Source organism: Polyodon spathula, chromosome 1 (genome assembly GCF_017654505.1).
Source record: "Polyodon spathula isolate WHYD16114869_AA chromosome 1, ASM1765450v1, whole genome shotgun sequence".
In the NCBI taxonomy this organism is placed as follows: domain Eukaryota; kingdom Metazoa; phylum Chordata; class Actinopteri; order Acipenseriformes; family Polyodontidae; genus Polyodon; species Polyodon spathula.
The window spans coordinates 74,873,314-74,900,259 of record NC_054534.1 but is presented as its reverse complement, the minus strand read 5'-3'; the positions used below and the strand labels follow the sequence as shown (position 1 = coordinate 74,900,259).

Here is a 26,946-nt window from a genome sequence, read left to right as displayed (position 1 = left end):
CAGTGGGCCTATGGAAAGGGACGCCATGGACGTACTAGGCCCCTTTCGCCACTTGGAGAGGGGGAACCGATTCATCCTGGTGGCCCTTGATTACAAAGTGACCAGAGGTGTACGCCCTACCTGACCAAGAGACGGAGACAGTGGCTGAAGCCCTGCTGGAGGGGTTCTTCAGTTCGGTTGGGGTCCCACAGGAGCTTCATTCTGACCAGGGGCGGAATTTAGAATCCTAGGACTTCTCATAGATGTGCCAGTGCCTGGGGATCTCGAAGACTAGGACCCCACCTTATGTGGGACATGAGTTATGCACCTCAGTGGAGACGATGTACGGTCGGCCACACGACACCCCCAGAGTGCCCCAGGGTCCAGAGAATGCCACTGGATTGGATCATGTGAGATCCTGGAGTGGGTTGGAGAGGTGGTTTACTAGGTCCAGCTGCCACCTTGATGTCGGAACCAGCGGCCCCTGCCGGCCATACCCAGTCACTTTGTCTATCTTTACCTCCTCCTCATAGCCCCCTGGCCGGGAGCCCTCATTGGTAGCGACCCGGTCAGTTCAGGTCAGCAGGACATTAGTTTTGTCTTGTTTGTTTATCTGATTTGTATGGTCCTGTTTTATCTGTATTGTTCAGGGGAGGGACCATACCACTAGTTTCTGTAGTGTGGGTGTGTGTGTATATAAGCTGCTGTTTGATGTGGACCATGTCATCTAGAGCCCTTGCTGCCCCCCTGCCCCCATGAAAGTAGTGGTCCGCTATCTTCTCTCTGTGTGATGTGACTGGAGCCAGTGCCTGTGTGTGGAATAGAGCAAGCGAGAAAGTGAATGAGATTTTAGGATAGAGACAGGAGGAAGGATTTACTGTTTTTGGGTGTGGTCCTGACACAAACACGGATCCTGTTTACTTAATAAAGTAGTTTTGTTATCCCCTGAAATCGGTATATATATATATATATATATATATATATATATATATATATATATATATACATACACACACACACACACACACACACACACACACACACACACACACACACACACACACGTTTGTGGATAAGGAAAAATGTTGTAAAATAGATGTCTACAATTATTTATATCAGCAATTCTTTTGCAAAACTCCAAAAATGCTAAATCTAGATACTTTTTTATATCATTTTTTTTTTTTTTTTTTTTTTTTAAGTTTTGAACCAGGGATGTTCCACAAATCACCACCACTTCCATCCAGCAATAGGAGGAATTAGACCCAGATTTCCAGGAATTAGAAGTGTGGCCAATGGATTCATCCACAAGTTACCCAGGCTCTGGAACAGGTCTAACTGAAAGTTCAGGTTTGTCAAACTGAAAATAGCAAAGATTTTGCTATTTGTTTTAGTCCTGATCTCAATATCAGACAGAGGCATCATCCCATCATTGGATGAATGCTGGTAGTTGGTTACAGATCAGTATTTTATGCACAGTACAGCAGACCTTGCACTATATACACCAGAAGCTCTTGAATTGTCCAAAACTTCTGTTTCTATTAAAAACTACCTCTAGCCTAATAATTTTTTTAAATTCAGCCTGAATTTGTATAAGTCCCCTGAGGTGGTAAATAGTGAAATATTGTGGTTTTCAAATGAGCATGCCTTGTAGGTTTCATAATGCAATGGCCATCATCCAATGGCTGACTACCAGCAGTTGAGCTGCTATTTGCTGTTTGCTCTGCTGTGCAGCACCTGGAAGACCTGGGGCCAATTAATTATTGAACTGAAACTCAGACTCTCAGTTGCATAAAAGATTCAAATATCATTATAACGCTTCAAGGCTTTAATTACTAGGACAAGATCCCAGGCATCATTGTTTTAACCATACAGTTCTTTTCAGTATAATTGTAATACTTATTTTATAAATGCTTGTATTTGTCTATCTGTCATTTACAGCTTTTGTGTCTGAAAAATAGTGTTCTTAATAAAACAGCAAGGATGCTGTAAATGTCTGCTCATATATTGTCAATGTATCAATTCATTATTTGTAGCATTCGTTTTATGTCCGGTTCTAAAATTAAATCCATTATCTACCAAATATCTCACGCTGTCTTAGAAGATGAACTGCTTTGAAGGTACATTACTTGAATCAGGATGAAACAAAAAAGCTAGTATGAATATTAATTGCTAAAGCCCAGTAGCTGTCTTACTCAAGCAACCCATATTGCCTGTGTGATCAGTAGGAAGTTATAATTGTCCCTCCCCTGCCATACTCACAGTCTCTTTCCAAAGTGCTTGGTAGGTATTCAAGTAAGGCTGGCTTCTAACTAGGCACCTATTAGTAGGGCCTGGATAATTTCACATTATATTTTATAAAAAAAAAAAAAAAAAAAAAAAAAAAAAAAACTTTAAGGGATCCACTTAAACTGATCGAAATACAAATTAGGTTATTAGCACTTTACCAATTAGCTAATGAGTAATTATGGCCATAGAAATCAAGGTGATTAAATGATAAGCGTGCATTCAGTTTTTTGTCTGTGACAGATTGTTTACCATACATTAGTACCCACCTGGTTACAGTATATACACTGATGGCACGACGCACCAAGATGTCTGTAAGATATGTCGTACTGCACACCCTGCTGTGGGTTATTGTTTATCTGCTGTTATTTACACCACTATATCACAAACATTGCAACATTTGATGTGCAAATTGGTTTCTATTATATGGGTTTTTGTCCGATAGTATTGCAACTTGTACCAAGAAGACAGTGTGGACAATGGTTAAAGAAATGGGCTTCTAACCAGGTCCCCGCTTCAAATCCCAGTTCACTCACTGTGTGACCCTGAGCAAGTCACTTGTGCTCTGTCATTCGGGTGAGATGGTGTTGTAAGTGACTCTGCAGCTGATGCATAGTTCAAAGGCATCTGCTAAATAAAAAGTTAAAATAAATCATAAAAGTATGTTCTGGAAAGTGCCAGTAATTTTCTCTACAATAATGTTTCCCCAGAAATGATAGTTAACATGTTTAGGGCAGCTTTTATCAGTTAAGGAAATGGATAATACACTAAAACGGAAGTGTTAAAAGGGGATCCACAGTAATTGTACAATACCACTCAATGGAGATTTAACCTCCACTTTATTCAACCAGATAATTTGGCCTTGACCAAAAACTTTTTAATAAATCAAATAATAATACTAATGACAAACATTTAAACATAACAACTATCCAAAGATGCTTAAATGAAATACCATAATGCAATTCAGTAGAACTGAGTGGTTTATGAAATAGGTAACTATTTTCTGACTTGACATCAGATATATAAAATCCCAGACAGGGTTTTCAGCACACAGATTCATTTAAATGTATAGATGTATAAATGTATACATGTATAGATGGCATAGGCTGCGCTGCCAAAGAATGAGCACACCCCTGTGGTCACCAATAGAATCTTGTTGTGACACCTCCTGCAGCTACAACAGCTTGGACACACTTGGGCTCGAGTTTAAAATATGTTGGAAGGTCCCTTGGGTACTGGGAACCATTAATCTTACAAAGCCATAAAGATAATCTGCAGTGTTGCAGGTTGGGGTTGTCTTGCTTGGAGACGACAGTCAAGTTTATCCCATAGGGCCTCATTTGGACAAAGATCATACAATTTGGCAGGCCAAGGCTAGATGGCAGTCTTACCTGATGCAATTCTGCCTAAGGGGGATGGGTATTACCAAGATGACAGTGACCCTATCCATTGATCTAGAGAGGATTGGAACTGAATTTTGAAGAGCACAGTTGAGAATTCATACTGCCTTTCACTTGCCCAATTCCTAGAACAGGTGTGGCTTAATGTTTCAGTGCAACTTAATTCAGACAAATGTGCATTATATGTTGAAATGGCTGCCTCCGCTTTCCTCAGTGATTCCTGTTATGTAGAGATGAATCCTGCCAGGCTCTCCTGTTTTGTTCTGCTTTTTTTTTTGTCTGTTCTTTCTTTGCTAACAGTCTACTACACAGAATTATTTTTTGAAGTGACATGGTTTACATGCAAAAATAGAAATAAACCTCATCTTTTCGTCACGCTATTTTGGTAGTGCCTTTTGGGTAATTTGGGTTTACATGTAGTTTTCTTTTAGAGACACAAATTGTTCTTCCAAATGATAATAAATATTAAATGTTAATAATAAATGTTTTTGGCATATTAAATGTTTTCGTCTGTGTTCCAATTTGGTGACTACTAATATTGTGTAGCTTTCATAAACTGGGTTTACAAGAAGCTTTTTAGTTTGCGTTGAAGAACCACAAATGCAGCCTGCCTCATTTGGCCACCAAAAAACCAAATTTGTTTTGTTTTTAAACAAAACAAAAACCCAGACAAAATATATCCCAACACCACCACCCCCCCCCCCCCCCCCCTCCAACCCCCACCCCCAAACAATAAATAAAAATACATCAGACCATGAGATAAAGCTTTGCACTATCCACACATTATTTGCTATACACATACATATATAATATATACAAGGTTTCCTACAATAGAATAGCTTCAGCAATTTTAATCTATATAATAGTCTACGAACAGAGCTAATATACAGCACTTTACTTTAGGTTAGCGTTATATAAAAATATCCAGTCAAAATGTTTAGTACAGTATATTTTTCACAATACAATACTGGTAGTAAATCTACAATAGGCTACCCTACTCGCCCACATTCCCCACATAATAATAATAATAATAATAATAATAATAATAATAATAATAATAATAATAATAATAATAATAATAATAATGCCTGAATCCAGATTCCATGGGGACAGTGCAAGGTTTTGTTATATTTTTTGTTATATATATTCTATACGAGTTTAACAAATTCCTCAGTAGATGCTAATCCATCTAAGAATTTTTGTAACTTTCTTGAACTTTGTTCTTTTAACACCATATCTGTCATTTTGAAAGAATATGTTGAATCAACCAAACTTTTTAATTCATGTTTTCATTCTTCTGAAATGAATCTTGTTCTATGAATTAGGTTTAAGAGATTTTACTTAAACTCTGTACACGGTCGCTAAAGCCTGATGCTAAGGTCAGTAGCCCGCAGCAATAATATAGGAGACCATTGATAGGCATTCCCAGCTATGCTAATTTAATACATTTTGGTGTCAGATAAAAATAAAAAAAAATACTGAATAAAGAGGTCTCGAAACCCCCCGTACTGTATTTTGTTTCTATTTAGTCAAAGAAGCTGGCCAGGGTTACTTTTTTCAGATCCCAGTTGTTAATAAAGATTTCCTTGATACTGCCATTAGTTATGCAAAAAAAAATTGCTGCTTTTTATTGTAAGGAGGCAGTTTTCCCACCATTTTAAGTAGTACCATGAAGGCTGATCGGTTCGGTCTCACCTCCTTGAGGGCGGCTCACCGGAAGCCAAGGGGAAACCCTGTACTCCTTCCTAAGTCACAAATAACTTCTCTCCTATTCTCAATTGCTGAGGTTCTTCCTCCGCAGTCCTTCAATCCTTGCTCCTGTCTCTACTTTATTCATGACGTGTGAGGTTATTTTTCAGTGTCTCTTAAATACATTTTTTTCAATGGCATGTCTGAGTAGAACGTTTAGTGGCAAGGTTCTAAAGAGTTTATTAAGCAGAACAAGGATCCTGGAATATTTGATGACAATAACAAAAGACTTTATCCTTTTTATCTTGAATAAAATTGCAGATACATACCATTGCTTATTTAATGTATGTCTATAAATGCTCTTGAGGAGCCATATATCTTTTTCAATAACCCTTCTAGCCTACTTCCTGGAATCCGTTCTGGAATCTGCAAAATAAACACCAGCCTCAGGCTATGGTTAACCCCTTACACAGTGGTTAAGCTAGCCGTACTGTTTTGTAGTTACACTAACTTTACTATTTAGCAGGTTTCACATAGAAACAGAATTAATCCTAGATACCAATGTCTACTCACCTAGTAAAATAATAACTACACAAATGAATGAATAATAACCATGATAACTAAGTATTGCTGTAGTATTATTTTCAATTATCTTTAAACTAAATGTGAAATCTGGATTCATGCACAGCCCTAACAGCACTCACACCCTTCTAAAATTATGATACAAATGAAGGTTATCCAGGAAAAACGTGATGGTCCACAGTCTCATTTTCTGTAGATTACCTTCTGCTCTTTATTAAAAAACAAATACAACTTTCTGAAAACTGAATTGTTTGGTTATCCTGTTCTTCTACCACATCTTTTTTTTTTTTTAAACCAATATTGAGCAAAATGAGGGTGAAGTGAAATTGTGAGTTATTCTTTTTCCAGGACACCCCTCAATTTCAACAGATAAGCAAATGTTGCAAGTTGCAGGTTTTTTAATTTTTTTTTTTTACAGTGGTACCAATAAGTATTACTGCCCTCTATATTCAAGTCAATTTTATCTTTTGAATCCATTTCTGTTGAATAGATTGGTGAAAAGAATACTGTCTTCAAGTACGGAGCAGCTGATACATTTCTGTTGAGAAAAAAGGCAAAAGATATTCTACAGATGTGTGCAGAAATTGTACATATGGTCTAAAGCTGTAATACACCTACAGTCATATGAAATTTGAAAAAAGAATAATGTTCTTACTTATGATATAGGACTTTTCTTTAGGACTCGTAATGTGAAAATATGTACAGTATTGTAGTGAAAACTAAGGAAGCACTTAATCAACTCAAAAAATCATGCAGGCAGTGAAATGACTGAGTATCTGAAATCACACGTGTTAATATTAGCAGTCAACACTGTAGTCTTATAATTCACTAAAAGGCTCATCCACTTTTAGGTGAGACAGGCAAATGTTTTTCTCTCACAACAAAGTCCAACAGCCCCCTCTAGTGTAGGTAAATGATTTTTTCAGTTTTGTCAATTTTTCCCCCCTAAAATACTGTACGAGATACTTCATGTTTGTTTACTTATTTGTAGACTTTGTCTCCAAAAGCTACACTGAGAAATTAAAAAACATCCAGTTAAGTAACTGAAGTTCCAATTAATACATAAATCTTGTAATCAAACTGATAAAATTGTTACTTTATCAGCTGTGTAATAATGAAACATACGCTCTGTATCCTGGTTTTGGCCAGTGTAGTTAGGCTTTTCCATTATTTATACTGTGTAAATATACAGTGCTCCCTCTTTATAAGGCGGCCCTTTATACTGTGGAGCAGGTTATAAGGCGGTACGGCTCCCAATTGCCACATAATGCCATTACACTAACACTAGTATTCTATTTATATATATATATATATAATGAAAAAAATTGTTGAATTTCAGTAGTGTATCTCAGTGACTCTGTATGGGTTTATGTGTCTGTTTAAATGTACTGTATTAATAAACCGTGAATATTTTTCCAGTACATCTATAACTAAAGCACTTTTAGCCAAGAATATACAGGCTTTTATTTTCATATGTTGTCGTAAAAGATATTCATTCAACTTGTCTGGTTGTCTTAAAAGATATTCAGTACTAAGCACTATTAAAAGGGTTTGGATAAAATGGTATAGATTTCTGTGAAAATAATAAATCAAAAGACACCAGTATGGTTTCTCCTTAAAAGATGCAATTATGTCAAAAGAACAACCTTTTTTAGTCAAAAGAATAAATGACAGGTAATGCAACTGAAGGTCAGAGTTTGTCAATATCAATGTTTATTTATGCCTTTACAACCTATACATTACTAGAAATGGAAAAATCCTGTGACAACTGTTTACATTACATTTGATAGAAGATCTTGTAAGCTCCCATTCTTAAAACAAAACTGACTGGTGTTTGACTGATTTAGAAACAAAGGGTATGATTTAGTAAGCTTTTAATCCAGCATATAATTTGGATATTTTTTTCTGAAAGGAATGTTTTAAAACTATTAAGAAACAGTTTAATAGAACCTCAATGACCAACTTTTGTATGGAGATAATGTGAATTGGGTTGTTGACTGCCTATCACTACCATATATACAGCATACATAACGCACACACTATATATATATATATATATATATATATATATATATATATATATATATATATATATATGTATACCTGTATAAAGAGAGGGAGTCTGACTGTGTATCGCAAGACAAAAAGTTAATATAATAATCAAGCATTAAGTGTTAAAATCTATAGTATTTATGTTTGGTTCGTCATCATTTTTAGATTCAAATAGTACGTCAGAAACATTCCTCAAAATGACAGAAATTAAGGCAACAAGATTCTTTTGCAGTGACATTACCATACACACCTGAAGAGACCCAGATGCGATACCTCTGCATTGTACAACTGCTGTTTGACATCAATAAAGCATTACATACAGTACACTGAAAAAAATGCTTTCTTAACTGAAATAATGCATTTCATCAACATGCAAGTGGTGCGTGAAGCACACTAAAAATGTTAGATTTTAATTCAACACATTAGCTAGAAAGCAAACATATAAAAGGCAACATGGTTTATATTTGAGCAGGATAGCGCCGTCTTCTTCATGTTGTAATTTTGAAGGGTTAGAGCTGGCGCTGGCTGAATTCCATTGGTGCGGAACATGAAAAAAAAGTGAGTCAAATGCCTCTAGCAAATCAACTGACATTCCCTTTAAGAAAACAACAGCCCTAACGATTGCCTTGATGAAAAACAAAGTTGCTCTTTATTGCCATGGCACCATTTGTTACGGAGACAGTATTATGTACATATACAGTTACAATACCTGTAAGATGTATTGGACCTTGCTGTGCTGTTCCCTGTCTTCCCAGATCACCCCTGAGTTGTCATCTCATGCCCTTTTGTGCCCATCTCATGCTCTGTCATTCCAGCATCTTGCGCAGGATATTTATTGTTACTGTATTAATAGAAAACTTATAAACACATTTGAATTATTAACATATCTGAAATAACACAGTTTTCAAACACACATTATTTACAGATTACTCCCATCCCCTTCCCCAGTCCATAATCAGGTCCATTCCCACATTGTCTTGTAAATCAGCTGCCCCAACGCTATATTGCCCCCTCAAACACTTCCCGACCAGGGCAGGACTGACCAGGTTCCAAAAGCACAGGGGCAGTTGAATCCAACGACGGGGTATCCCCGATTGCAAGAATTGGTTGGTCAGAGACGAGAACAGGGGTTGATGATGCAGGTGGAGACGTATGGTGGTGCAGTCTCCTATGTGGTCATGGTCAATTAAACGAAGGAGGGGAATCAGGCAGTAACTCACCTGGTCTGCGGTCACTTTGATAAGGAGATAATCGATCATGGTGAAGGACTATGTAGCGACCAGAAGGGTGTAGCCTCATCCTGTAAATCAACAATTTTGCAAGGTCACAGCTAGGGGCTGTCCAGCTTCAGGCAGTGTCCTTTACTCCTCTTGGACCCATATACCCAGACAAGCTCTCCGGCTTGAAAATGCCTCCCCTTCTCCCGCACATTGCAGTTACGCTTCTGAAGGACTCTTACAGCTTGGAAACGGCCTCTGGAGAACTGATGGGCCTTGTCCAGTTGGTCTTGTAGGCAGCGGGCATATTCAAGTCTGGGGGGAGTTGCATTAAAATAATAAATCTATGAGATGTGTTCATCCTGATGAACAAAAAATATTAGGCAGAGAGCATTATATACCCTCCCCCCACCCCACCCCCTCCGATCAATGCTGGGAGTGAGGTGGTGGTGGTTGGGGAGGTGGTAATTTGAAAGCATTGCAGAACTGAGTTTGTGAAGTAGGTTTATATACCTTATAGACTGATTGGAACTTGCTTTTAGATTGATCAATGAATGTGCTAGGCATTTGTATTAATGATACTATAAAGTTCTTGCCTGAAAACCTTGCAAACTTAATATTAACTACTCAAACTCAAACTGTACAATCTCATTTTATTTCTGACTAATAATAATGTGTATTATTGCATAATTATATTGCATAAACATAATACAATACAAAAAAAGCATACACATAAAACTACTTTTGTCAATTATATGTTAAGGTAATGTTATATATTACTGTGCATCATGCAAAAAGAATCTGAAAATTACACAGGACACTTCAAAAGCAAAATTCGATATTTGAAGTTTAGAGCCTAAGGCTCTTGTTCTGATTACTAACACTAAATATAAAGAAATAAAAAAAACAAAACACATATATATATATATATATATATATATATATATATATATATATATATATATATATATATATATATATATAGTGCATACACATTTCAAAATTTTCACTTTTTGTTGCCTTATAGCCTGGAATTTATATAAATAGTTTTTTTTTTTCATTTATTTACACATCCTACACCACAACTTCCAAGTGAAAAAAATATTCTAGAAATTTGTCAAGCCAAGTACAAGGTTGTCCTGGAAGAAAACTTGCTTCCTTCTGCTCTGACAATGTTCCCCAACTCTGAGGATTGGTTTTTCCAGTAGGACAATGCTCCACGCCACACAGCCAGGTCAATCAAGGTGTGGATGGAGGACCACCAGATCAAGACCCTGTCATGGCCAGCCCAATCTCCAGACCTGAACCCCATTGAAAACCTCTGGAATGTGATCAAGAGGAAGATGGATGGTCACAAGCCATCAAACAAAGCCAAGCTGCTTGAATTTTTGCGCCAGGAGTGGCATAAAGTCACCCAACATCAATGTGAAAGACTGGTGGAGAGCATGCCAAGACGCATGAAAGCTGTGCTTGAAAATCAGAGTTATTCCACCAAATATTGATTTCTGAACTCTTCCTAAGTTAAAACATTAGTATTGTGTTGTCTAAAAATGAATCTGAACTTATTTTCTTTGCATTATTCGAGGTCTGACAACATTGCATCTTTTTTGTTATTTTGACCAGTTGTCATTTTCTGCAAATAAATGCTCTAAATGACAATATTTTTATTTGGAATTTGGGAGAAATGTTGTCAGTAGTTTATAGAATAAAACAAAAATGTTAATTTTACCCAAATACATACCTATAAATAGTAAAACCAGAGAAACTGATAATTTTGCAGTGATCTCTTAATTTTTTCCAGAGCTATATATATATATATATATATATATATATATATATATATATATATATAATATATATATATATATATATAACAGTATTAAAATAGGTCAAATGAATACAGAACAGAATGCATTGTATAGATGACATTTACATTTAACAAAAATAATGTTATTTTGATTCTTGCATGTATAGACGTTATCCTTTGGGCACCCTCTGCTGCAACAAACCACAACTCAGCTCCCACTATTTATTTGAACAATGTCACATGACTCTCAATATATGCTAGAGAGCTCGCTAAGAAGACGCAACACATATTTAAATTAGTGTATTCCGGCTCTTTTCATTAACATATTTTCTCTTAATACATACAACAAAATGTATACTTTGCAAATTGTTGTAACAAAAATGCATACTGTGGTTGTCTGTGACTGGTCTATCTTAGTACATCTACCCCTAAATGTTACAGTACCACATTGTCTTAACCACTGGTCAATCAATGCTACATATAAAATGACTGCTTACTAATAAATGACTGCTTCCTAACACAATTTGTCAAGGCACCGACTAGAGGGGAGGCATGCCTTGATTTAGTCTTTTCAAATAACGAAGACAGAATAACTAAAACAGAGGTCAGAGAACCACTAGCAAACTCAGACCACAACATGGTCTCATTTGAAGTGTTTTTTAAAACCCCAAAAGTAAAGACTAAAGCTAAGGTTTACAATTTTAGAAAAGCAAACTATGAAGGTATGAAACAGAGACTAACAGAAGTAGATTGGAGTAAAATAGAGAAAACACCCACAGAAGAAGGATGGTTGTTCTTCAAAAATGTAGATCTAGAGGCGCAAAACAATTACTTAGACAAATCTAAATGTAAAACTAAATTGCCAAAATGGTTTAATAGATCAATTAAAAAAAATATTCAGCGAAAAAAGGCACTTTACAGAGCATTAAAAAAGGACCAAAAAGAAAGTACGCAGAAAGAGTACACAGAACTGCAAACGCAAGTCAAAAAGGAAGTTAGAAAGGCCAAGAGAGAAATAGAAATAAACATTGCTAAGGGAGCTAAAACCAATTCCAAAATGTTTTTCCAATATTACAACAGCAAGAGAACATTCAAAGAGGAGATTAAATGTTTAAGAGATACAAATGGCAAAATCGTAGATGAAGAAAAAAAATAGCAAATATATTAAATGATTACTTTTCACAAGTTTTTACAAAGGAAGATACTGACAACATGCCCCACATGTCATCCAGTTCCTATCCAGTTTTAAATAACTTTAGCATAACTGAGGCAGAAGTGTTAAAGGGACTAGGAGCTCTTAAAATAAACAAATCCCCTGTGCCGGATGAGATCCTCCCAGTAGTACTCAAAGAAATGAAAGAAGTAATTTACAAACCGCTAACCAAGATCATGCAGCAGTCTCTTGACACAGGGGTGGTACCGACAGACTGGAAAATTGCAAACGTAATACCGATCCACAAAAAGGGAAACAAAACTGAACCAGGTAACTACAGAAAAGTAAGCCTGACTTCTATTATATGCAAACTTATGGAAACTATAATAAGATCCAAAATGGAAAATTACCTTTATGGTAACAGGGTCCTGGGAGACAGTCAACATGGTTTTAGGAAAGGGAGATCGTGTCTAACTAACTTGCTTGATTTTTTTGAGGATGCAACATCGATAATGGATAATTGCAAAGCATATGACATGGTTTATTTAGATTTCCAGAAAGCTTTTGACAAAGTCCAGCACAAAAGATTAATTCTCAAACTGAACGCAGTTGGGATTCAAGGAAACACATGTACATGGATTAGGGAGTGGTTAACATGTAGAAAACAGAAAGTACTGATTAGAGGAAAAACCTCAGAATGGAGTGTGGTAACCAGTGGTGTACCACAGGGATCAGTATTAGGTCCTCTGCTATTCCTAATCTACATTAATGATTTAGATTCTGGTATAGTAAGCAAACTTGTTAAATTTGCAGACGACACAAAAGTAGGAGGAGTGGCAAACACTGTTGCAGCAGCAAAGGTCATTCAAAATGATCTAGACAAGATTCAGAACTGGGCAGACACATGGCAAATGACATTTAATAGAGAAAAGTGTAAGGTACTGCACGCAGGAAATAAAAATGTGCATTATAAATATCATATGGGAGATACTGAAATTGAAGAAGGAATCTATGAAAAAGACCTAGGACTCAGAAATGTCTTCATCTAGACAATGTGGGGAAGCTATAAAAAAGGCTAACAAGATGCTCGGATACATTGTGAAAAGTGTTGAATTTAAATCAAGGGAAGTAATGTTAAAACTGTACAATGCACTAGTAAGATCTCATCTTGAATATTGTGTGCAGTTCTGGTCACCTCGCTATAAAGAAGATATTGCTGCTCTAGAAAGAGTGCAAAGAAGAGCGACCAGAATTATTCCGGGCTTAAAAGGCATGTCATATGCAGACAGGCTAAAAGAATTGAATCTGTTCAGTCTTGAACAAAGAAGACTACGTGGCGACCTAATTCAAGCATTCAAAATTCTAAAAGGTATTGACAGTGTCGACCCAAGGGACTTTTTCAGCCTGAAAAAAGAAACAAGGGCCAGGGGTCACAAATGGAGATTAGGCAAAGGGGCATTCAGAACAGAAAATAGGAGACACTTTTTTACACAGAGAATTGTGAGGGTCTGGAATCAACTCCCCAGTAATGTTGTTGAAGCAGACACCCTGGGATCCTTCAAGAAGCTGCTTGATGAGATTTTGGGATCAATAAGCTACTAACAACCAAACGAGCAAGATGGGCCGAATGGCCTCCTCTCATTTGTAAACTTTCTTATGTCCTTATGTTCTTATATATTTTTTCACATATCCAAAGTATTCCTTCCGAGATGCCATTCGCTGTACATTACTCCTTCATGGATGTTTGTTCTTTTTGTTCAGAAAATCTCATTACATTTACATTTTTGCTTACTGTACAACAGTATGGATATCTCCCATTTCAAGTGACACAACTCCTGATCTTATTACCAGCAATGCATTAAATCAATCATATCTGCAGATACCCAGGGTGCACTGCAGGCACTGGACCGTCTTCAGACCAAATTAAAGTAATGTGGCGACGCACTGAATGAGGATAAGCTGAGTTTGTTAATGACAGTGCTGCACAGCCTGCTCTTTCATCAGATTCTCAACCTGCAGAGCTCTGTCCAGCAACTTAAAGACCAGGTAGGATTAAAAAGCGTATTTATCACATACGATTTAAAACTGTGGCGTGGCATGCCAATCTACAGGATGGATGTAATTCATTCTAGATAATCTCAAATAGAGCCTCATATACTCCATTCACACTTATTGAGTCGGCCTTGGGCCGCCTCTGAACCGCCTCTGAACCGCCTCTGAACCGCCTCAAAATTTCCGTTCACAGTTGAGGTTTTTGGGGGCCTAAGTGCATTCACATGTGTGGCTGAAAAGGATGCCTAAATTGTGGCAGAGTGCTTGTCGGGAATGTAAACAGTGACGTAAACATCGCATCCCCTGAAGTCAACATAAGAGATTCAGCTGGGAAATTTGCAGTATGCAAATATGGCAATCTTATTTTTTGCAACACTGTTGGTACTGTACTTATTGCACAAGATACGATAAAGACGTGTGTTGACAGTGCAGTCGGTTACTGTGGAAAGAAACGATTGTGTTGGATCATGCATAAATGCATCAAACAAGGACGTCACAATACAGATTATTATATTAATGGTGACTGAATATGCAACGTCGTATGCATTATTTATCAATATTGAGATTTACAATCTTAGCTACAATCTGAAATGTATATACACACACACACAGAGCGCGAGAGAGTGCAAGTTTTAGCATTTTAATGAAAGCTGTACAATTAAGAAATACTTACCATTCATGACTGACCCAGCATCATCATCATCAAAAGTGTTGGTGTATTCAGTGCATTCCCCATTGCTATTTAACGGGCTGGAGATTGCCGTAGGTCCATAAAATCCAAGGTCCGTGGTGGGTTTATTTCTGGCCTGCTGCTCAGTATTTCTGAGAGTTCTCGGACAAACTTGCAGGTTTTCACCAAAGAGATAACACGGACATAAAGGAGATAGCTGCTTCTGCATCCAGCGCTCAAAGAATATCACGGCCATTTGCAAAGATTTTTGAGATGTTATAGTAATAAAATAATGACTTGGATCTCATTATTGAGTTTGGTGATAAAACGAGTGATCAGGAGAGTATCTACGTCTATAAAGAGGTATGCGAGAAATACAGCGAACAAGGGGTGGGGCTTGGCTGGAGATGCAGGACTGTCCTTTTGCGATTCAATACATTTTAAACCTGTTTCACTCTGGAAAAGAATATATTTAAAACAGCACGTGTGAAAATAATTTGGACCTGACGAGCCTGACAAGCATTGAATAAATGGACCTCTAAGTGTTCATTTCTGCATCGTCCCAGGTGCTACCCCTTAAAACTGATATTGTTTTGATCTACTACGCTCACCGCACTGACGCGTTAAGGTCGGTCCAGGGCCTGCGTTGGGTTCACACATGCAGATAGGCCGGCCCTGAGGCGGCATTGGTACTTTAGGCCGTATCAAAAAGCTGGTCTAAATTTCACCCGGCCCAGCGCCTCCTTTTCATTTTTCGAGCGTTCACTCATGAGATAAGGCGGCCCTGGGCTGGCCTAAACCGCTAATGTGAATGGGGTGTTAGATAATTCAGTTTCTTCCTTTTAAGTAGCAATCACTGTACAACCACTAGCCCCCCTTTTCTTGCTTCTGTTTTATTTCTTAATTTGGAAAATGCATAAATGTTGCTTCCTGTCTACTTGCAATCAGACGATGAGACCAACAGGAAATACTAATATGCAGCGGTTTCATCTAGTATATGCATGCCCTAAAGATTATCAGCAGTAACAATGTTAATAAAACTTAAGAGGCTATTTGATTTTGGTTAGTACTTATTTTAACATAGCTGAACTACAAAGATTGACCACCAGTTAGCACAAAGCTCCAATGTAAAATCTTACCAAAATAAAAAATAAACATAACAGCTACAGAATGAAGTAAGTTTAACCACACAACTATTTTAGTGACCCCCTCTTTATTACAGAAGTGTACAGAAGTGTTTCAAAACACCCTTAATAAAATATGGTAATTTAATTTAAATTACAGTACAATACCAACTAGTAAACATATAGTAAACAAGCTTTTCATCCACCATTTTTAATCCTTTCTGGTATCTTGCTGCACAGACTGCGAGCAGTCTTAAGAGTTTATGACCAAGATTGCTGAGAGCACAACCAGCTGTGCAGTTAGTTTGGGAACATTCTTAAAGCAGGTCAGCAGTGATCTCTGTGCTCTCTATTCCTTTTAAGCTACCTGTTATTCAACCTCGTTTTAAAAAGAACACATCATTTAATATGTAATTCAACTGGAATTACAGCTATCAGATGCTGTGTGTTCTACAAAAAATATTGTTAAATATTGTTATAGACCTTCATCTGAAGAAGAGATCTTTGAGGTCTTGAAAGCTCATGAATAATTATTATTTAGTTAGTCCAATAAAAGGTATCACATCTCCTTCTCTTTGTCTAAAGTGGTTACAGATTGTCAGTTTTAATTTAAAATTAATCTGCTTTTAAATGCTGCGATACAGTGAAATTTTAAAGAAGATACTTGCTGTTTTGCATGTTGGTTTGACATTGTGAATTTAGAATGAGACTGATACATTATATAAGGAAACAAAAATAAAACGTTAAAGATGGGGTTTGTATTTTATTTACAGTAGTCTGCTTAGGAAGCATTCTGTTTACAGTACATGGGCCAATTCACCAAATTCAAATTGTCATGGCAACATGCTTCAGAAGGTTGGGAAGTCTGTGTGCAGTGGAGCAGAAATAATTCACTAATGCGCAACGCAGAAGCACTTTCTGTAATCCGCTTAAACCCAAGCTGACTAATACAACTTTTGCAGGTGACAAACCTTAAGTACTATATTTCACTCTTTATCTGCTTGACATTGCTGTCTTCTCTTATCACCACAGTTGTAGTGTGAAGCCTTATAAAAAGTAAATAAATGGATTTGCCATGCAAACTAAGCTCCGGGACCACATGCGCTTTGTAAGGTAAGTGTCATAAAAGTGTCATTGATTTTTATGCTGGTACTTTTTTAAATGTTGGTGACCTGGGATTGATCCTAAAGAATGCTTGTTTATTTGAAGGAACCCATCTCAGGCTTTTAATATTAGGTTGAGAGATTAGCCAGCCATAAGCACCAAAAGAACACAATTAAGTTATTTGGCTAATGAGTTGCCTTGAGGAATGTAGCACTTAAGTTTTTTTTTTTTTTTTTTTTTCTCTAGTTGGGCCAGTATTTACCTTTACATCATTTTTTTTTCTGTATAGAATATGACTTGTAGTTCATAGGAACACAATTACAAAACAGACTCTATTCAAACCTGTTTGTCATATTTAGATTTTTGAATGAAAAACTGAGATTCGGGAGAAGGGACAAACCTCAAAACACATCGCTAACCTGATAATCAGGAAGTTTAGCAAGTTTAACAAAACAAATTCTTATGCATTTCTTCAATGGGGAAAAAAATAAAAAATAAAAAAAATTGTTTAGGATCCTGTCCTAACTCGCTGAAATTTTCATAAATACATTTCACTGAAAAGCTGGTGTCACTCATTCCATGTGTAAAGAATTCTTTTTTTTTTTCACCTACACATTTTTTATTTAACATCATGTAATCAAATAAACTATAAAATTATACCTTGAAAGTCTACCGTAAGCCGTAGTCATGGTACAGTATTTCATGTTAGATTTCAGAAAGTCACAGCTCTGTCAGCTTTTCATTAAGTACAGTAGAGAGTCAATTATCTGAACTAATTGGGACCGATACTAGTTTGCTTAATCGATTTGTATGGATAATCGAGCAGGCATTAATAACAATTACTGTACCTTTAAGAATATATAGAATAACATTAACACACATGCACTTAGTACACAAGGTCACGCAAATTGTGAATATGAGAATAAGTTTGAAATGGATGTAAAAACACTTTTGGTTTGGCACTTCCTGCATTTCCTTTAAAAAATACAGTATGCCTTGCATTGAAAGTGCAAATCTGTGAGTATCTGTAAGTTGTTTGGTTGTGTACACAAATCATTTACATTTAGCTATGTAAGTCAGCGAATGAGATAGCTGAGCGAGCAATCGTGTAAATCGGTGACAGTGAGTGAGCTGTTTTTTAGAAAGACAGAAGAGCAAATGCATTGGAGAACAAAAGACTTACAGAGGCTTTCTTTACAACATGCTGTTTGTTTCAGAATCATGGAAAAATCTATTAAAGCCTGGTTCATAAAACACATCTGTTGCAGATGGATGCAATACATCAGGCTCAGACAGTTAAGCTGTGCATCTTCAGTATTTTCTGTAGGGGACACATCGTATCACAGCTCTTTTGACTGCGCAAAGTGGTTGCAGTTATTGTTAATACTGTAGCGAACCTCAGTTTCCTCAGGCAGGCGCATCACACAGGGCAATCCACGCACAGGTGGAGGGCGGGCGCGAACCTGGGACCTCTTGCACTCCAGCATAGCACCGATACCGATGTACAAAAGAGATGGCTTCTTTGCAAGGAGCGTATATCGGGCTTATGTATATGTATGTGATTACGTCACCTACCAGCCCTGCTGCTGTCTTCCCCCCCCCCCGTGCACGCTACACTCTCCCCTGCCAGCCTCAAGTCCGCCCCCGACTTGCTCACCAGGTTATAGTCCGGCGAGTGTGTCCTAGGGTACCTGAGTCTACTTCTGACACCAATGTAGCGAAATAGGTTAACTCGGGCACCCCGGCACACACTCGTCAGACTGTAGCCTGGTGACCAAGTCTGGGGCGATAGTGAATACTGTTTCAACTAATTTATCTTACGACTCATTAATTAAAAATAAACTTGGAGGTATAAAATGAAACTGACCAACAGGTATTGCAGATCACCGTAGCTGAAAACCGGCGATATGTGTGTATGTGTGTATATATATATATATATATATATATATTTCATTCAGGCAAAACAGCCTGCTGTGTGTACTACCCTGGCTTTGATTTAGAAACCCTACCGTCCAGATGGATGACCGCTGCTGAGGAAGCATTTAACACCACACCTGGGCAAATACTACAGGTAGTGGACACTTGAAAGGGGCAGTGTGGCAAAGTGGTAATTAGTAGCAGGTGTATAGCAGGTGCAGTAATCCCAAGAACAAACAGACAACAAAGTGCAGATGAAATGGTTTTCTTAATTGTTATTAATCCAAAGGTCTGATGATCAACCAGCAAATAATAATGAGCTGGCGATACACAACAATGTGTATTGCACAGTAGTGAAAAGGGTTGCAGTCCTGTAAACAATAAACTCAGTACTAAACACACATAATTTGACACACACACGATGAGTGAGTGCTCTCAGTGCTTGTGGTGAAGTACAATATAATACATGCTATATTTGTGAACAAGTGGTGATAACAATGTTTACCGTGACTAGTGCAGTATTGATCCGGTTTTGTGCTGGCCCGTGGCGACAGCTCCGGGTTCGTTACTAACAACAAGAAATACAAACACTCACAAAATACTCTTACAACGCTTTCTCTGCGTCTCACACGGTCCTTCCAGTTTCTCAATATAAACCAAGTGAAGGAAAAGATTTATGATTCTCCGTCCCCTTTATGTTATCATGCATGACTTTGGTAAGCGATTGCAGCTGTCTCTATTGCTTACAGCTGCTACCTCGTTTAGGTTCGTACAACGGAGTCTCGCCTTCTTCCGGGTTGACAGACTTCCCGACCCAGGAAATGAACTGTCAGGCCAGCCCGTCCAAAGACTTCCCATTCCAATTCTGCTTATTATAAGCGGACTCAGCAACTATGAAGGTTACCTCAGCTGCCAGTTTCAATTGGACAGGATTGATCTGAGGAGTCTCTTGCTGTCAGAGATTCTCTCCTTTCTTTTAAGTTGTGTTGGATTTGTTGTTATGTTAAATATTGATGATGCAAACAGTCAGTTCTGAGAGAGCATCAACAACTTGTTGGATGTTGTTGCACTGTTTTGGACGATTGAGCTGGCTTGTGACATCCAGTTCACCAACTATATTTATTAACGTGGAGGGCAGACACTCGTTGTCTTTGGACAGCTGGGATTTAAAAAAAGGATGGGAGTTAATTTAGTTAGACATTTAAGCAGCAAGGGTATTCTCAAACAGCTGGATTAATACTATAACAAGGGTATAACGCAGTTCATCGTAAGTGGTTTTATACAGAACTGTAAACCCACAAGAGATATACAACATGACAGATCAGACACAGCAAAAATCAATAACAAAAAAAAAAAAAAAAAACGCCTGCATTATCATTAAGGTGAACTACACCACTGCTAACCATAAAATCACCCATCAGCCATTGCTTTCTGCCATCTTGGAATCCACAGTAACAACTGATCTGCTCCCTTGCAATATTTATAGTTAAGAATAAACATGCTTATTAACATTTACATGTGAAATGTGGGTTTCCATGCGAAACTGGGCTTGGATTTTCCTACGTGTTTTGACATTTACACTAGTAAATGAGATTTACCCTATCCCAGTCTTTATCCATTTTTTTTTTTTTGTGGCCACAAACCTAATTTAACCAAGTAATTCTCCCAAACGTGCACGTGCATCACCATTTCACATGTAAATTGACCTGCATGGAAACACCATGATTGTAGCTTTACTGATGATATATAGTTAGTAACCTATTCTGTCACATTAAGCATACACAAATTACAAAGCTTTACAAATCATTAAATTAATGCAATTCAGTAAAATTTTAACACCTACAGTTAAGTTAATAAAATACTGTAATTAAACGTAAGGGGCCTAAAATATAGCAAACTTTGAAAATCATCAAAGAATACAACTTTGACACATTACGGAACTTTTCGAATCATAAACTTCAAAAATGCAGTAAAATGTTTCTATACTTGGATACTTGCTGTTAAGGCATTGTAATAACGTGCAATTGAAATGAGTAAAATAAAAGTTCTTGTTTGCTCAATAAAATAGACATGATCTTCAGGCCTTACTGACGAAGAAAAATCGAGAATAAGGTGGCTGTTTTAATTTGCTTCACTGCAACAATTTAAAGCACACAGTGCTCCATCTAAGGTTTTTGTGGTCTTAATAATTCTGTAATTTTCATTTGCCTCAGTCTGCTGGTCCTTTTTTTGGCGGCTAAATCTTGTAGCCGTTTTAGCAGCAGAAGCTTTGTGTGTAGTACACCACACGTAATTGATCACGTGATTACAGGTGCGTTCAGTTGATTAGACAGTATGGTTGATCAAAGATCAGATAATTGACTTGAGTATATATATATATATATATATAATATATATATATTATAATATATTATATATATATTTTGCCCGGTACCAGTTATGATAAAAGTTGTTAAGCGGTATGATATTGTGAGTATCAGAATTTGAGGGTATAGAGAGGTATCTGCCAATCTGTCTATAACTTTTTCTGTTTTAACATGTGACATATAAAAGACTGTTGTGAAATGTTTAACTTTTGAACAGATCAGATATTATTTTGGCGGAATGGTTAAGACACTTGTATATACAGTATACCCTCACTATAACGCCCTTCATTATAACAAACCTTCAACTATAATGACCCCCCCCCCCCCCCCCCCAAATAAAAAAAAAGATAATATTGTAACGAATATGAGGTCTTTGAAGTCCTCGAACTCTTATAGTAGGAGGAGCAGCTGGTGATTGGCCATGGAGTGGGGCAAGGCGGGACTAACTGGAGCTAAAGACCAGTGACAGGGTGAGTGTTTGTTTTGTGAGAAGCAGAGAGAGAAGCGAGTAAACAAAGACAGGATTGTTCCACCCTGAGATTCCTTTTAAAAATGAATTTGTTTTAGCGGTGTAGATCGTGGCCCACAGTGACCTGTTAATTGTTAGTTAACAGTTGGCAGATTGTCTTTGTTTATTTATTAGTATCATAAATATCTAGTCTGACATTGAATCAACTGAAGGCTCATGCTTATAGTATTAAGGATTGTTGTTACAATATACACACACTGTCAACATCCCGGTGTGTACGCACGAGATGCCACCTCACTGTGAAGTCTACACTTTTTTTCTTAATAAGAAGCTCACTGTGTAACTGCCTCCAAAACCAAAATCATTTTATGTTGCAACAAAGCTAGAAACTATATTAATCTTTTGAAAAAAGTAGTAACGCAGGCATGTAATGAATATAGGTTGTCAAAAAGCAAAACTGATTAAAGAAAAAAAATACCTGAGGATCTGAAACTTTTCATGTCAAAATTTTCATGTCTGGTTGATTTGGAATAAAAGATGAGTTTGGTATTCTTGCATGTTGGATTACGATTTGGTGCACTTTGAAACGATTCATGTCAATTTGATTTTGAATAAAAGTTTAGCTTCAATTCGGGATTTTTGCTTTTTGTACTGCGTTTTAATTATTTAAAAAACTGGATAAAGCAAAGGCAGAAAACTGCATACATGAGATAAACAGGTACATGTAATTCTACTTATTCACAATCTCATCTCATTAACTTACTCCAACAGTGTATCGTTCATTTTGATTGTCCTTATGCTATAACAAACCGTCGATATAACGAACAAAAGGCTTGGACCCCAACAGGTTTGTTATAGTGAGGGTGTATATTATACAGTGGCTCTCAAAAGTATTCAACCCCCTTGGACTTTTCCACTTGTTATTTTGTTACAACATGGAATCAAAATGAATTTAATTAGGAGTTTTTGCCACTGATCAACACAAAAAATGTCCATAATGTGTGAGGGAAAAATAAAATCTACAAATTGTTCTAAATTAATGACAAATACAAAACAGAAAATAATTGATTGCATAAGTATTCACCCCCTATATTTGGTACAGGTACATTTGCCAGCAATTACAGCCATGAGTCTATTTGGATAAGTATCTACCAGCTTTGCACATCTGAACACTGCAATTTTTGCCCATTCTTCGTTGCAAATTTGCTCAAGCTCAGTCAAGTTGGATGGGGACCTTTGGTGAATAGCAATTTTCAACCCTTTCCACATATTCTCAACTGGATTGAGGTCTAGGCTTTGACTGGGCCACTCCAGGACATTGACCTTTTTGTTTTTAAGCCACTCCAGTGTGGCTTTGGCTGTGTTTGGGGTCATTGTCCTGCTGGAAGATAAACCTTCACCCAAGTCCCAGGTCTCTTGCAGACTTCAGCAGGTTTTCCTCCAGGATTTTTCTGTACTTTGCTGTATCCATTTTGCCCTTTATTTTCACAAGCTTTCCAGGCCCTGATGCAGAGAAGCATCCCCATAGCATGATGCTGCCACCACCATGCTTTACTGTAGGGATGGTGGTCTCAGGATGATGTGCGATGTTAGGCTTGAGCCAAACATAACGTTTCGCGTTGAGCTCTATTTTGGTCTCATCAGATCATAGAATATTCTTCAACTTGGTCTCAGAGTCTCCCACATGCCTTCTGGCAAACTCTAGCCGAGATTTGATGTGAGTTTGTTTTTCAACAATGGCTTTCTTTTTGCCACTCTCCCATAAAGGTCAGTTTTCGGAAGCACCCAGGCTATTGTTGCCTTATGCACAGTGTCAGTTACAAGACTGTAACTCCTTTACAGTTGCCATAGGTAGCCTCCCTGACTAGTGCCCTTTTCGCCCAGATACTCAGTTTTTGAGGACGGCCTGTTCTAGACAGACTCACAGTTGTGCCATATTCTCTCCATTTCTTAAGAATGGACTTTATTGTGCACCGGGGGATATTCAATGCCTTGGAAATGTTCTTATATCCTACCCCTGATTGGTGCTTTTGAAGAACCTTATTCCGGATTTGCTTTGAATGTTCCTTCGCCTTCATGATGTACTTTTTGTTAGGAAATGTACTAACCAACTGTGGGACCTCCCAGAGACAGGTGTATTTAACCTGAAATCATGTGAAACACCTTAATTACACACAGGTGGACTCCATTCAACTAAGACAAAGTCCAAGGGGGGGTGAATACTTTGAGAGCCACTGTGTGTGTGTGTGTGTGTGTATTATATATATATATATATATATATATATATATATATATATATATATATATATATATACACACACACACACACACACACACACACACAGTATCAGTGAAACGTTTGAGTACACTTGCTGGAAACTAGGTTTTTTTCAGAATTGACAATGTTTACGTTTATGTAAATACTTGAAAATGAAAACACATGCTACAATATACAAAACAAAACATCAAGAGTATCAAAGCAATGTTGAAGAAAATTGAAAATTGTCTCTAAATCTTCGATTTCTCAAAATAGCCACCCTTTGCCTTACAAACACGAGGCATTTGGTTAATAAGTTACAGCAGGAAATCACCCGACATGTCTTCCCAGCTCTTCTGCAGCAATTCCCAGAGATGTATGGCACTTGTACATAGCTTTGCTTTGACTCTTCTGTCCAGTTTGTCCCATACAAGTTCTATGGGTTTGAGGTCTGGAGACTGGGCAGGCCAGGTCATTAGATTGAGTTGTCTTTCACTTTCCTTCTTCGCCAGATAGTCATTGCACAACTTTGCACAATTTTCGGGTCATTATCTTGCTGAAGAGTGAAGGACTGCCCAACTAGCCATAATCCTGATGGAATGGCATGCCTCTGAAGTATGCTATGATAGCCATGCTGGTTGAGCTTGCCATGGACTTAAAGATCACCAACTCTGTCACCAGCAAAGCAACACCAGACCATGACACTGCCTCCTCTATGTTTGACAGTGCGAATCACACATGCAGAACTCATGCACTCACCCTCTCTGCGTCTTACAAATACTCAGCAGTTGGACCCAAATATTTCAAATTTTGACTCATCGGTCCATAAGACCGACTTCCACTCCTCAAACGTCCAGTTTCTGTGTTTTTTGGCCCAGGCAAGTCTCTTCCTCTTATTCTGCACTCTTAACAATGGTTTCTTTGCAGTAATTCTTCCAGTTAGGCCAACTTCGCACAATGTCCTCTCAACAGTTGATGTTGAAACATCTGTACTTCTAGTAGCATTTAGCTGAGCTTGTATTTCAGGGGCAGTTAATCGTCGGTTTCACAGACTTGTGAACTTGTTCTCTGATTCTGAGGTCACCCTTGGCCTGCCTGATCTTATTCGGTCGTCATGAGTGCCAATTTCTTCAAATCGTTTGCTGGTCTTGGCCACAGCAGTTACAGAAACCTTCAAAGTTCTTGTGATTTGTCTTAAAGATTGACCTTCATTTCTTAAAGTAATTAGTCTTTTTTCTCTGTTTAACTGAGCGAATTTTGTCATTTTCTGCTCCCTTACATTCAGGAATGACAAACTTGTGCCTATGCTACCTGTATAGTTTACAGTTTAAACATACAGCACATGATCTTGGACTACCTTACCTAATTGGGGTCTGTGAAACCAGCCGCAAATGTTAAAGAATTTAGTTTGGTTACATTTTACAAGTCAGCAATCATAGATGTGGATGTCAACTGTCTAATCCCTTATAAACATTTACCATCGTAAAAGCATAGTAAAGAAGAATGTGTTCATTTTTCCTAGTCCCTTGAACAACCGTACAATATAATGAGACTAATACACTGTAAATAGCACACTGTTGATCCTGTCGCTTAGTTAAGAACTCTTTTTGACCCGAGAAACACTGGATAATGTTCTATAAAGTGGTGTGGGATTCCTGAATTACTAAGATATGATATCATATTGTTTTCCTCTTTCTAATCGCCTGCTGGTTATATATACCCTTGGCAGGGGAGATAGGCAGACATATGTTTTGCATCTATCAGTCCAATTGTGATACAGTTTGCTAAGGACCTTCTTTGGCTATAATAATAATTAAAAAAAAAAAAAAAATGTGTTCCTCAGGTTTTATTTTTTAGTGTCAGTTTAAACATACAGCACATGATCTTGGACTACCTTAACTAACTGGGGTCTGTGAAACCAGCCGCAAATGTTAAATAACTTAAATGGTAAAAGCACCTGCACTCATAGGTGTGTTTACCATAGTAAAAGCATAGTAAAGGGTAATAAAGCATATTGAATGCATGATAAAGTACAGGTACGCATGGTAAAGCCCAGAGAACTAAGGCAATGCATTTTCTGTATTTTTTTGTAAGTAGAACTGCTTGCTTAGTCTTTTGTAAACATCATTGTTTACTACTTTTTAAAGAGATAGAGCAGACATGTATAATGTAAAGATGGCTTTCTCGTATTCCCGTTATCCCTACAGGGCAAAAATCTGGAGTACATTGAGCTGGTAAAGCCATACAGTGGAAGTCTGGGCTTCAGTGTGGTTGGTCTGAAGAGCGAAAACAAAGGAGAACTGGGGATCTTTGTGCAGGAAATTCAGGAGGGCAGTGCAGCACATCGGTAAAAAATTAAAAACTAAAATTGTATAGACACTGGGTTTTGAGGTTTTTTGTAAGCTAAATAAAGTGTGATTCTATTAGCTGTTTTACTTTTTGTCTGTGGCATTATTTTTACAGTGCCGGAAAGCTGAAAGAGGCAGATCAAATCTTAGACATCAATAGACAAGCACTTAATCAGACCATCACTCATCAGCAAGCAGTCAGCATCCTCCAGAAAGACTCTGAGAAGGTCCAGCTAGTCATAGTGAGGGGTCCCATCCCTCAGCTCGTCAGTCCTATGGTCTCCCGAACACCATCTGCAGCAAACACAGTCTCTGCTCACTCCAGCACTGTAAGTTCTCAAAAGTGATTTGTTTAATCATGCCTAACTGTTCTTTCATTGGAGAACATGTATCTAGCAACACATAAGCAATATAGTTGTCAATACATACAGTACTTTTAGGCCTGGATTCACACAGTTCATCCGCAAGTTTCGTGTT

General features: G+C 37.5%; 1 pseudogene; it reads left to right on the top strand.

The window, feature by feature from the left end:
* Positions 1-242: 242 nt before the first annotated feature.
* Positions 243-26,946, top strand: part of LOC121324062 — a 50,557-nt pseudogene continuing 23,853 nt past the window's right edge.